This window comes from Capsicum annuum, unplaced genomic scaffold, assembly GCF_002878395.1.
Source record: "Capsicum annuum cultivar UCD-10X-F1 unplaced genomic scaffold, UCD10Xv1.1 ctg4975, whole genome shotgun sequence".
Classification (NCBI taxonomy): Eukaryota; Viridiplantae; Streptophyta; class Magnoliopsida; order Solanales; family Solanaceae; genus Capsicum; species Capsicum annuum.
In genome coordinates, this window is record NW_025857564.1 from 92,361 (window position 1) to 106,511 (window position 14,151).

At 35.1% G+C, this 14,151-nt stretch overlaps 1 pseudogene; it reads right to left on the bottom strand.

Annotated features, from left to right (window-relative positions):
* Nucleotides 1-10,547: 10,547 nt before the first annotated feature.
* On the bottom strand, nt 10,548-13,407 carry LOC107865368 (annotated as a pseudogene).
* Nucleotides 13,408-14,151: the final 744 nt, after the last annotated feature.

Below are 14,151 nucleotides of genomic sequence, written 5' to 3' on the forward strand. Positions count from 1 at the left end.
TATCTAAAATGATAGACAAGGGAACTCTATGAAACCTGACAAACTCCTGAATATACAATCTAGCATAGTCCTCAGCTGTATAAAATGTGTGCACAGGAAAGAAATGCACTGACTTAGTCAGCCTATCGACAACAACCCAGATGGAATCATGATGGCGTCGGGAAAGAGGTAAGCATTCACAAAATCCATATTTATCTCTTCCCACTTCAAAGTTGAGATACCAAACTCTTGTATCACACCACTAGGTCTTTCTTAGTCAACCTTAACCTATTGACATATTGCACACTTCGCCATAAAATTAGCTATATCTTTCTTCATACCACACCACCAATAGATTTCCCGCAAGTCGCGATACATCTTGGTAGTGTTGAGATGAATAAAATACTGTACACCATGCGCTTCAGCCATTATTCTCTGCCTAAGATCACAAACATCAGGAACACATATTCTACCATGCAATCTCAACACACTATCTTTCTCTTGAGAGAAAACCTCTACCTTTTGGTCCTTCACTGATCCTTCAGTCTGACAAAGCTAGCACCTAAGTCTTGCTTCCTTCACTTCCAAAATCAAAGAGGATTTGGAACTACTTTGCACCAACATATTTCCCTCAATGGAATCAAGCAACTTAACACCTAGTCTAGCAAGACAATGCACATCATGATCCAACTTTTTCTTACCTCCCTCCACATATTAAACACTACCCATAGACATCCTATTAAGGGCATTTGCCATAATATTGGCCTTTCTCGGATGATACAAAAAACTCATATCATACTCTTTTAAAAATTCTAACCACCTCCGCTACTTAAGATATAACTTCTTCTGAGTCAACACATACTGTAGGCATTTATGATCAATAAAAACATCAACATGCACACCGTACAAATAATGTCTCCAGATTTTCAGAGTAAACACTACAGAAGCCAACTCTAAGTCATGGGTTGAGTAATTCTTCTAATGAGGTTTCAACTGTCTAGAAGCATAGGCTATAACTTTACCCCTCTGCATCAACACACAACCCAAACCAACTCTCGAAGCATCACAGTATACCATAAAACTATCTACACTATCAGGCAAAGTCAACACAGGGGCGAAAGTGAGTCGAGTCTTCAACGCCTGAAAACTCTTCTCACAGTAATCCGACTAGAGGAACTTAACTTTCTTTTGGGTCAACCGAGTCATGGTAGATGCAATGGAAGAGAACCCTTCAACGAAACAGTGATAATAGACAGCTAGACCACAAAAACTTCTAATATCAGCCACAGAGATAGGCTAAGGCCAATTTATTATAGCCTCTATCTTTTTAGGATCAACTCTAATACTTTTAGCTAAAATAATATGACCCAAAAATGCTACAGACCTTAGCCAAAACTCACACTTACTGAATTTGGTGAATAACTTATGATCTTTAAGAGTCTGCAAGAAGATTCTAAGATGGTCTGAATGATCACCCTTACTTTGAGAATACAAAAGGATGTCGTCGATAAACATAATGATGAACATATCAAGATATGGGTTGAACACTTGATTCATAAGGTCCATGAAATTTGATGGGGTGTTAGTTAGCCCAAAAGACATGACAAAAAACTCAAAATGACCATAGCGGGTTTGGAATGTTGTCTTCAGGATATCACACTCCCTTACTTTGAATTGGTGACAGCCAGATCTAAGCTCTATCTTGGAGAAATAACTCGCACCTTACAACTGATCAAACAAATCATCTATTCTCAAAAGAGGGTACTTGTTCTTGACTGTGACCTTATTAAGCTGACGATAGTCAATGAACATACCAAAAGAACCATCTTTATTTGACACAAAAAGGACAGGTGCGCCCCATAGAGATACGCTAGGTCTTATAAAACCTTTGTTTGAGAGATCTTTGAGTTGTTCTTTCCCTTAAGCTCTGTAGGTGGCATACAGTAGAGAGGAATGGAAATAGAATGAGTTTTGGGAAGAAGATCGATCCCGAATTCTACCTCTCTATTGGGAGGTACCCCTGGGAGATCTTCCAGAAAGACATCAGGAAACTCATTGACAATGTTGACAAAATAGATACTTGGGGTTTTAGACTTAGTGTCCTTAAATCTAACCAAGTAATAAGAGTAACCCTTAGATATAAGCTTCTTGGCTTTGAGATAAGAAATAAAATGACTCTCGGCAGATGTTGAACTCCCTGACCAATCAAAAACTAAAATTTGACCACACGAGTACGACAATCTTTAGACACATAGTAGGAGTGAAGCCAGACCATACCCAGGATAATATCAACATCAAACATCTCTAACTTAATCAAATAAGCAAGTGTGACTCTATGAAGGACTATAACAGGACAATTCTTGTATACTTTCTTAGTAACAACAAACTCCCCTACTAGAGTACAAACTACAATCGACTCAGAAATACTTTCAGGACTCTTCTCGAAATTCACAGCAACCAGTGGGGTCATATAAAAAAACTTAACCCAGGGTCCAATAGAACATAAAAATCAAAGTGAAATACACGAAGCATACCAGTAACAACATCGGGAGAGTCCTCCAGCTGTTGATGTGAAGGTAGGGCATTGAACCTATTTTTACGCTGACCGCCAGCAGTACTAGAAGAAACGCCCTAAGAAAGAGCTGGACGGCCTGCAAGAGTTGGTGCACTAACAGCTTGGGTATGGAGTCGGGTATCTCTGCTTCTCTGCCTGGCATATAGGTATTCTCTAAGCCTATGGCCAATCCTTCCATACCCAAAACAACTACGTTGTTCAACCAAACACTCGTCTAGATGGGTCCTACCATACTTGGCGCAAGGAGGGAAGTTGGTCTTGCTGCTCACACTCTGCTGAGGCCTGGACATAGAAGACCTATTTCCCTGCTCTGGCCTACCTCTAAGCACTGGGGCACTAGCGGATTAGAGTACTGTCATAGAAGAACGACTCTTGAACTGAGGGGAGTTCCCTTCTAGGGATCTAGCCTGACCATACTCGTGTTGTTCATACCTGGCTCTCTTGTTACCTCACTCTCTATCTCTTTCCCTTATCTTATCCTCCTCTATTTGTTGTGCGTAGATCATTAGCCTAGATATATCCATCTCGTTGTTCAATATATAAGTGCGGCATTCTTTTAGTACTAAGCCTAACACACATATCACAAACTTTCTCATACCAGTTCGGGTGTCGAAGATCAAGTCAGGCGCATATTTTGCTAGCTGATTGAACTTTAAGTAGTACTCCTTGACAGTCATGGAGCCCTGCCTTAAGTTCATAAAATCTTCAATCTTATCCTCCCTTAACTCCAAAGGAAAGAACCTATCCAAGAATGCATCTTGGAACATCTGCCAGGTATTGGGAGCATCATCCTCCCCTCTACCCTTCTTCCAAGAAACCACCCAGTCATATACAATGTCCTTCAACCTATAAGATGCTAACTCCACACACTCTTCTTCATACACACATTACCTGTATGATCTTCCTTATCTCCTCAAGATATAATTGCCTGGAAGGCTGCACTGAATTTAGCATGGGACATGTTTTCATTCAGAGGATCAATAGGCTAAAGCTTCTGATCGTTGCTATTTCTTCGAGCTCGGTGGGAAGGCATATTTTGAAATAAGAGAGCACGAATTAATAGCTAATAGAGACGAGTTTGAGCATGATGGACTTGAGAGGAAGAAACAACTTGTTCCTAAAATATTTCGTATCCTCCTGCTCATAGAAGTTGCGTACTATACACTGATGATCAAGACTCTACTTAACGCGGCTTGTTAGATTCCCTAGGACTCTCTAAACCTTAGGCTCTGATACCAAGTTTGTAACCCCCCGTAACCGGGTCTCAAAACATCATATGGTGCTTAAGGATACAAGTATCCCCAAGCTAAACCTTTGAGCCTTCTATTTCATATATTAGCTTACATAGAGATAGAATGCATGAACTCAACACTGTGACATCATAAAATGATATATATGAATGAAATACGTTGTCTGAACAAACTACAACACAATGAAAATCTCAAAGTGCTGATAATCTGATGACTAGTCTGACAAACCTCTACTACTCCAAACTAGAGAGCTATTGGGACCGGTCCCTAAATAACTCATTCTTAACTGACAAGAATTAAACAACTACTAAATAAAACTGGAAGTCTGATAATAACTGGTCCCCAAAACATGAGAACTCACCATGGCTGATATGTAGATAGGAGTGCTCGAAACGATCACTGGTGAGGCTGAGACTGAGAACCTCAACCTACATTACGAGAATATATAGCACATAGACAAAATATGTGGGTCAGTACTTTGGGAATGTACTGAGAATATAGGGGAGTATGCAATTAAAATAATCAATATCATAAGCTTTTATAGAAAACCTGAATGGTGTAAAACAAACTCACATAGCTTGAAATAAATATAAGCCAGAAGACTCATAAATCATCATCCTTTTACTTAAAACCTCAAATTATCACGACACCTAAAAATATTAGGACCATAGCTTTCAAAACACTTATAATTTCAAAACTTAGTAACTTTAAGACTAAAACTCTTTGAAACTTGGAAGACTTTAGAACTTAGAGAATCTTAGAAACTTAGGGAGTTTCTCTTAACTGATATAAACCATGGGAGCTACATGGAGTCCAACATCTTACCCATGTTGGGGAGAGCTATTCTATCCTTGCCATCTTATAAAACCTTAACTTTAGTGCTCACTATCTTCACCCATTTGTGGTATATCAAGAACCTACGGGTGCACGTAGTTTTGGGGCATGAGACCTCGGAATCAAGCCCAACTCGATGCTAAATACTACTCCCTTAGTTTGCTCAGAACTTTAGAAAATCCAGCTTAAAACAATTAAACAATATATATATATATATATATAATAGGAGCCAAAATGCATCCCCTTTACATCAAACTAAAGAATGTGGATTTGTATCTTAACTTAAAATCAAAACTCACTTATTGATATTCTTAAAAAATCACTAACATCTCATTCTCAAACTCATGCTTTAACCATAAGGTTCAATTCATAACAATAGGACTTGAAACTCTCAAAACATTATATAGACATTGAATTATGCAACTTAAACCATAAATTGACAATTTAAACCATTACTATTCATAATATTGCAACTCAAAGCTTGGGTAATACATAGTTTCATAAAAAACTCACAATTTAATAACATGATAGGAATTCTCTATGAATTTATGAAATACTTTATGAAAATATGTAACTTTTGGACACAAGAACAAAAGGGTGTTCTTGTTCAAAACCATATACCTTAAACTTGGAGCTTTTGGATGACTTCAAAAATTCTGGAAGGTTATTCAGAACTATTGGGTGTCCCTCGTAGCCCCCTTAATGGGGAATTCAAATATGCAAGAATTATCAAATTCTCACGGTTGAATCTCTAGATAATTGGGTTTTTATGTTGAAACCCTAACCTTGTGGTTGAAGGTGTGTAGAGAATTTTGAGATGTTTAACTAATGAGAATGGAAGATAATACGCACCTTGAGGGATATAAGTCGTGGAAAGTGAAGGAAAAAAAACAAAATACCCTTGCTAAACCGCTTCTAAGTTGCTAAAAATCTAAACTTGACGACATTTGTGATAGGCCGTCAGACTTGTGATAAGTCATCACAAATGTCATTACAGGGGGGCTAGAATTGATGGATTCTGCCTAAGGATGACGACATTCGTAATAAGTCATCACACTTGTGATAACTTATCAGAAATATTGTAACTAAGGACTAGATTCTGCCTAAGGCTGACGACATTCGTGGTAAGTCGTCACACTTGTGATAAGTTATCACAAATGTCATCACTCAGTTTTTCAGGGTAACATGCTTGAGTAAAATGGATATAAATTTTTTCTTCGGTATCGGATTTAGGCGAAATTGGTATTGTTTGAAAGCTAATTCAATTACCTATTTGTTGTTGGGTCATGAGCTTACAAATTCATAGTATAATGAGAGATATGCTCGTTAGAAGATTACTATATCAATATTCTTCTCATGTATTCAATGGGCAAGGAATGTTTTGTTTCTTCTAATAGCTAAGATACTTTTGAGGCCTTAATACTCATCAAACTAGATCATGTAACTACCCAATCACTAACTTTATTTCTAAAGAGCTTGAAGAAGGGTTCAACTATTAGTTGAAATTCTCGAGGTATTACACCAAACTACATTCAAAACACAAAATCTCCTTTAAAGTCCCTACACTTAACCATTTTCATGTAACTAAGTCACCAACCAAACCACAATTAACACAAAAAATCCTCTTCAAAGTCTCTACACTTAACATTTTAAAGTGACTATTTATCAAAATAAAACCATATTCAAAACAAAAAATCCCTTTTAAAGTCACTACACTTAAACATTTTAAAGTGACTAAGTATCAAAACGAAACCACATTCGAAACAGAAAAGTCCCTTTTAAGTCCTAACACTTAACCATTTTCAAGTAACTAAGTCAGAAACCAAATCATATTCAAAACACAAAATCCCCTTAAAAGTTCCTACACTTAACCATTTTCAAGTGACTAAGTCACCAACCAAACCACATTCAAAAACATAAAATCCCCTAACCATTTTCAAGTTACTAAGTCACCAACCAAACCACATTCAAAAACATAAAATCTCATATAAAGTCCCTACAATTAGCCATTTTAAAGTACCTAAGTCACAACCAAACCATATTAAAAACAAAAAATCCCCTTTAAAGCCCTTCCACTTAACTATTTTCAAGTGACTAAGAATTAAAACCAAACCACATTCAAAACACAAAATTCCCTTTAAAGACCCTACACTTAACCATTTTAAAGTAACTAAGTCACCAACCAAACCACATTCAAAACACATAATCCCCATTAAAGTCCCTACACTTTACCATTTTCAAGTGACTAAGTTACTAATAAAACCACATTCAAAACAAAAAATTCCTTTAAAGTCCCTGCACTTAAACATTTTCAAGTTACTAAGTATCAAAACAAGACAAAATTCTAAACACAAAATTCCTTTAAAGTCCCTACACTTATCAGTTTCAAGTAACTAAGTCACCAACCAAACCACAGTCAAAACACAAAATACCCTCTAAAGTCTCTACACTTGATAATTTCCATGTAACTAAGTCACCAACCAAACCACATTCAAGACAAAAAGTCATCTTTATAATCCCTGAGCTTAATCATTTTCAAACGACTAAATATCAAAATAAAATCATATTCAAAATAAAAAATCCCCTTTAAGGTTCCTATACTAAACCATTTTCTAGTGACTACGTATCAAAACAAAATTACAATCATAATACAAAATCTCCTTAAAAGTCCCTACACATAACCATATTCAAGTAACTAAGTCACCAACCAAACCACATTCAAAATAAAAATGCTCTTTAAAATCCCTACACTTAACTATTTTCAAGTGACTAAATATCAAAACAAACCCACATCCACAACAAAAATCCCCCTTTAAAGTACATACAATTAACCATTTTCAAGTCACTAAGTATGAAAACAAAACCACATTCAAAACACAGAATCTCTTGCAAAGGCCCTCACACTAAACCATATTTAAGAAACTAAGTGACCAACTAAACCACATTCAAAACATATAATCCCCTTTAAAGTCCATACACTTTACCATTTTCAAGTGACTAAGTCACCAAGCAAACCACATTCAAAAAACAAAATCTTCTTTGAAGTCCCTACACTTAAAAATTTACAATTAACTAAGTAACCAACCAAACCACATTTAAAAACAAAAATTCCCTTTAAAGTACCTAAACTTAACTATTTTGAAATGACTAAGTATCAAAACAAAACCACATTCAAAATAAAAAATCCCCTTTAAAGTCCCTACACTTAACCATTTTCAAGTGACTATGTATCAAAATTAAACCACATTCAAAACATATAATTCCCTTTAAAGTCTCTACACTTATGAATTTCAAGTAACTAAGTCACCAACCTAACCACATTTAAAACACAAAATCCCCTTTAAAGTCCCTACATTTAACCATTTTCGTGTAACTAAGTCACCAACCATACGATAATCAAAACAAAAAATACTCTTTAAAGTCCCTAAACTTAACCATTTTCAAGTGACTCAGTATCAAAATAAAACCGCATTCTAAACAAAAAATTCCCTTTAAAGTCACTACACTTAACCATTTTTACGTGACCAAGTATCAAAATAAAACCACATTCAAATCATAATATCCCCTTTAATGTCCATATTCTTAATCATTTCAAGTAACTAAGTCACTAACCAAACCACATTGAAACCACGAAATCCCCTAAAGTCCCTATACTTAACCATTTTTAAGTGACTAAGTCACCAACCAAACTACATTCAACACACAAAATATCATTAGAAGTTCTTATACTGAACCATTTTCAACTAACTAAGTCACCAACAAAATAAAATTCATAACAAAAAATCCCCTTTAAAGTCCCTACACTTAACCATTTTCAAGTGACTAAGTAATATAATCAAACAAGATTCAACACAATAAATCCCCTTTAAAGTACCTACACTTAATCCTTTCCAAGTAACTAAGTCACCAACCAAACCATATTTGAAACAACAAGTCCTCTTTAAAGTCCCAACACTTAACCATTTTCATGTAACTCAGTCACCAACCAAACCACATTCAAAGCACATAATCCACAATAAACTGCCTACACTTTACCATTTTTAGTGACTATGTCACCTACCAAATCACATTCATTACACAAAATCCTCCTTAAAGTTCGTACACTTGACCATTTTCAAGTAACTAAGTTACCATCAAACCAGATTCAAAACAAAAATCCCTTATCAAATCCCTAAACTTAACTATTTTCAAATTACTAAGTATCAAAACAAAACCACATTCAAAATAAAAAATCCTCATTAAAGTCCCGGCACTTAACCATTTTAATGTGACTAAGTATCAAAACAAAACCACATTTAGAACACAAAATCCCATTTAAAGTCCCTACACATCAATTTCAAGTAACTAAGTCACCAACCAAACCACATTTAATATACAAATTACACTTTAAAGTCCCTACACTTAACCATTTTTATGTAACTAAGTCAACAACCAAACCATATTCAAAACAAAATAATCCTGTTTAAAATCCCTACACTTGACCATTTTTAAGTGACTAAGTTTCAAAATAAAACTACATTCAAAATCAAAAATTCCCTTTAAAGTCCCTACACTTAACTATTTTAAAGTGAATAATTATCAAAACAAAACCACATTCAAAACATAAAATCTTCTTTAAAGTCCTTACACTTAACTATTTTAAAGTAACTAAGTCACCAGCCAAACCATATTCAAAAAACAAAATTCCCTTCAAAGTCCCTACATCCCTACACTTAACCATTTTCAAGTAACTAAGTCACCAACCAAACCACATTCAAAACGAAAAATCCCCTTTAAAGTCTCTACACTTAACCATTTTCAAGTGACTAATTATCAAAACCAAACCACATTCAAAATACAAAATCGCCTTTAAAGTCCCTACACTTAACCAGTTTGAAGTAACTAAGTGACCAACCAAACCACATTCAAATCAAAAAATTCTCTTTGAATTCCCTACACTTCACCATTTTCAAGTAACTAAGTCACCAACCAAACCACATTCAAAACACATAATCCCCATTCAAGTACCTACACTTTACTTTTTTCAAGTGAGTAAGTCGCTAACCAAACATCACTCAAAACACAAAATCCCTTTAAAGTCCCTACACTTAACCATTTTCAAGTGACTATGTATCGAAACAAAACCTCATTTAAAACACAAAAATCCCTTTTAAATCCCTACACTTATCAGTTTCAACTAACTAAGTCACCAACCGAACCACATTCAAAACTCAAAATCTCCTTTAAAGTTCCTACACTTAAACATTTCCATGTAACTAAGTCACCAACAAAAACATATTCAAAACAAAAAGTCGTATTCAAAGTCCCTTAACTTAATCATTTTCAAATGATTAAATATCAAAATAAAACCACATTCAAAATAAAAAATCCTCGTTAATGTCCCTACACTTAACCATTTTCAAGTGACTAAGTATCATAACAAAACCACATTTAAAATACAAAATCTCCTTTAAAGTCCCTACTCTTAACTATTTCCATGTAACTAAGTCACCAACCAAACCACATTCAAAACACAAAATCTCCTTTGATGTCCCCACACTTAACCATTTTCAAGTGACTAAGTATTGGTTTAAAAACCATTCAAAGGAAATAACAGGAATTCAATTCAAAAGCTAGCCGCAAAAGTAAAGATGGATTTTGAAGAAGAGAATAAGCAGAGAGTGATTAATTTCATAATGAAAGACCACCTCTAATTGATCATCAACGCAGCAACGTAAATAGTTGCTATTACAACTTAAAATAGGACAAAGAAACAACCTATTTCTTTTAAAAATTAAAATATCTAATTAGTTTCCTACCAAAGATAGGACTCATAATTTAACTAGGATTTGTACGTAAAAAGAAAAGGTGGAGAAAAAATGGAAAACCAGTCTGCATTCTTAAAGAAACATTCAACACTCCTCCTTACTTTATGAAATGCAAACACCAATTCTTTTATTGAGAAGCTCAAATTTACTGACATCAACTTCAAGGCAACCCCTCCCAGCTACTTTGAGATGATGATCCAAAACTTTTAGGTCTGCACAGATGACTTGTTGACCCTTTATATATTGGATTAACTCCAAGCCCTGAAGGGTGGACAAAATATCTTCTACCTTGATTGTTGTTATGTTACTTAGTTCCTTAATTGATATATTACCCTTGTGCTTTTTCAATATATCCAGAAGCTCATACATCCAGCAACCCCTATAGATCAACATTCCTAAGTCGGAAAGTGGTCTTTCAAGTGTGCCCACTATACGTTCTTTTTTTGAAAGTTCATTTGGGAACAAAATTAGGAATTTCCCATAGCCTTTCCTTTAATAAGGTGTAAGTGTTAGAATGCAAGCTAAGTTATAAGACCCTTCTGAAAGCTTTTTCTTTGAAAAGTAACCAACCATATGACAACCTCGGTCATCACATTCACAAATCACATAAAAGAGGAATAGGTTAACATCATAATACAGAGTCTTATGATCAAGAAACAATTTGGCAAGTAACATAGATTTTTCCCATAATCCTTGTACTTTTTACCATCTACCTCAAACATTGATAGTGTACCACTTCTATAGATCTCATCACCTGGAGGATACTTAAGATCACATTTTCTCATGTGTCTCTAAAGATACTCTTTGAGCTTCATAAAATTGAGACAAAACTTGCAAAAGAATAGCTTCAAACAGTCATTATATTCTGGAGGAAATTGCGAGAAGTACCATATTTCAATCTCATATATTTGAAGTTCTATTGTAGCAATGTTCTTGACTTTTGTGGACTCTTCATTCTCTCACAAACTGGCTGCCTCAAGCTCCTCATTGCCCTTGACACGAGTCTTATCAATTTTACGTTTTGGGTGGCATGTCATTTTTAAACTTGTCACCTTATCTTCAAGCGTCTCATCCACAACAGTATCTACCAAATTAAGATTAAGTTCTTTAATTTTAACACAATCATCAAGTCTCTGATTGAGTTCAGTATTAAGTATTAAACTAAAATCCTTAGAGTCGGACGTAGAGTCAGAACTTGAACTTTTAGTTTTAATAAACTCATCCTTATCTGGATCATCAAGATTAAAGTCATCATCTTTTGAGTCTTCAGAGGAAAGCCCCAAGATCCCATCATCATTAGGAAGGGCTTCTGCCCGCCCTTCAGATGCAGAGTAAAAATTAGATTCATCAGAACTAGCCTGAGCATCAAAATAGTTTTTTTCTACATCTAAATTTTCAAGGTTGTAGTATCATCCTCCGAGTCATCCGATGGAAGTCCAGAAATATCATCTAGCTTTTCCCCAGATGCAGCAGCTGCCTCTTTGAGATATACTTTCCCCTAGCTGTCAGTGATGGAAAAGTTTGTTCCTTGACGATCATTAAGTAAGTCAATGAAGTCAAATTTGCAATTATAACCAAGGCAAAGCCAGCATTCATTATCAGGTGGAATGTCTTCTTTGAGAAGAGGTGTCTCCACACACAACCTGTAAAATCCACACCCTTCTTCCAATGGATTTAATGAGAAACTTTTTCCTCTTATTTTGACTTTAAGTAGGTCTTGTCCAGAAGTTTCCTTGATCAAGCAATGTTTATCTTCAAAATACAATTTGAAACCTTTTTCAAATAACTGACCAAGACTTAACAAGTTCTAGCCTAAATCGGGTACATAAAGAACACCAGAAATTGATTTAGTGCCCGATTGTGTTTCAATTGTAATGGTCCCCATTCCTTTTACTAGAATATAACCACCATGGCTGTTTCTAACTTTTATAACTTGATTAGGACTCAAATCTTTAAAAAGATCTTTATCGTAAGTTATATGATTTGTGCATCTGCTATCGATTAGCCATGACTCACTTGAGACATTGCTTGTAAAACATAATGCTATAAAGAGTTGATTTTCTTCCTGTTCATCAATAACTCGAGCCTTTGCATCTTTCTACTAAGTTTTTTTCTTTCAAATGATTGCTTCATGGACAAGATAATTTCACTTAATGCATTTAGCATCAGGCCTTTCCCATCATTTGAAAGGTGCATGCCCGTGCTTGCCGCAATGCTTACAAAGAGGGTAGTTTCTTTTGAATCCAACTATTTTTTTATTGTTGTTGTACGTTGCACCTTATTCAGCCATTGAAGTACTTATTTTTTTCTTCTTAGAACGTCCATCATCATGATGTTTGTCATGTAAGGCACCTTCGACAACTCTTCCTTATCTCATAATACGTCGTTGTTCTTGCGCTTGAAAAGCACTTAAGAGCTCTGCGAGTGTTATCTTGGAAAAGTCCTTAGTATTTTCTAAGGTTGTTATGGTATCCTGAAATATTTCAGGTACCGTTGCTAGAATTTTCGCAACGATCCTTGAATCATTGAAAGTGGAACCCAACAATCTAATGTGATTTGCTAAATTAAGAAGTCTATAGGAGTACTCCTTTATTGTTTCAGTTTCTTTCATCCTTTGCAGCTGAAATTAACGTATCAGATTTATCACTTGCATCCCTCGAATCCTTTTATCTCCTTCATATTCAGTCTTGATATAATCCCATATCTCTTTCGTTGATTGCAGAGACATGATACGAGTTAAGATATTAGATGAAAATACAGTAAATAAGCATGTCATTGCCTTTGATTTCATCCTTTTCCTAACCTTGTGAGTTTTAATCTGCGCCACTGTGGGATTGTTCGACAAGGGAGCTATCTCGTATTCATCTTCAACAGCATCCCAGAGATCCAAAGCTTGCAGATATATCCGTATTCTAACTACCCAAATTTGATAACTTTCTCCATCTAAAGTTGATAGTGCCATTGAAGAAAAATTTGCTTCTCCGTTCGTGGTATCCACTAGATCAAATTGATGCACACACTCATAGGTCCCTTAATATTAAAGCTATAAAACCAATTATTGGTTTAAAACCCATTAATGGGAAATAAAAGGATTTCAATTCAAAACCTAGCCGCAAAAATAAAGATAGAGTTTGAAGAAGAGAATATGGAGAGAGTGATTATTTTCTTGTTGAAAGACCACCTTAAATTGATCATCACCGAAGCAACTTAAATAGTTGCTATTACAACTAAAAATAGGACAAAGAAAGAACCTATTTCAAACAAAATTAAAATAGCTAATTAGTTTTCTACAAAAGATAGGACTCCTAATTTAACAAGGATTTGCACGTAAAAAGAAAAACTGGAGAAAAAATGGAAAACCAGTGTGCATTCTTAATGCAACTTTCAACACTAAGTCACCAACCAAACCACATTCAAAACACAAAATCCCATTTAAAATCCCTATACTTAACCATTTTCAAGTAACTAAGTCACCAACTAAACCATATTCAAAACAAAAAATCCCATTTAAAGTCCCTACATTTACCCATTTTCAAATGACTAAGTATCAAACAAAACCACATTTAAAATAAATAATCCCCTTTAAAGTTCCAACACTTAACCATTTTCAAGTGATTAATTATCAAAACAAAACCGAATTCAAAACACAAAAGCCCTTGAAAGTCCATACACTATTTCAAGTAACTAAGTCGCCAACCAAACCACA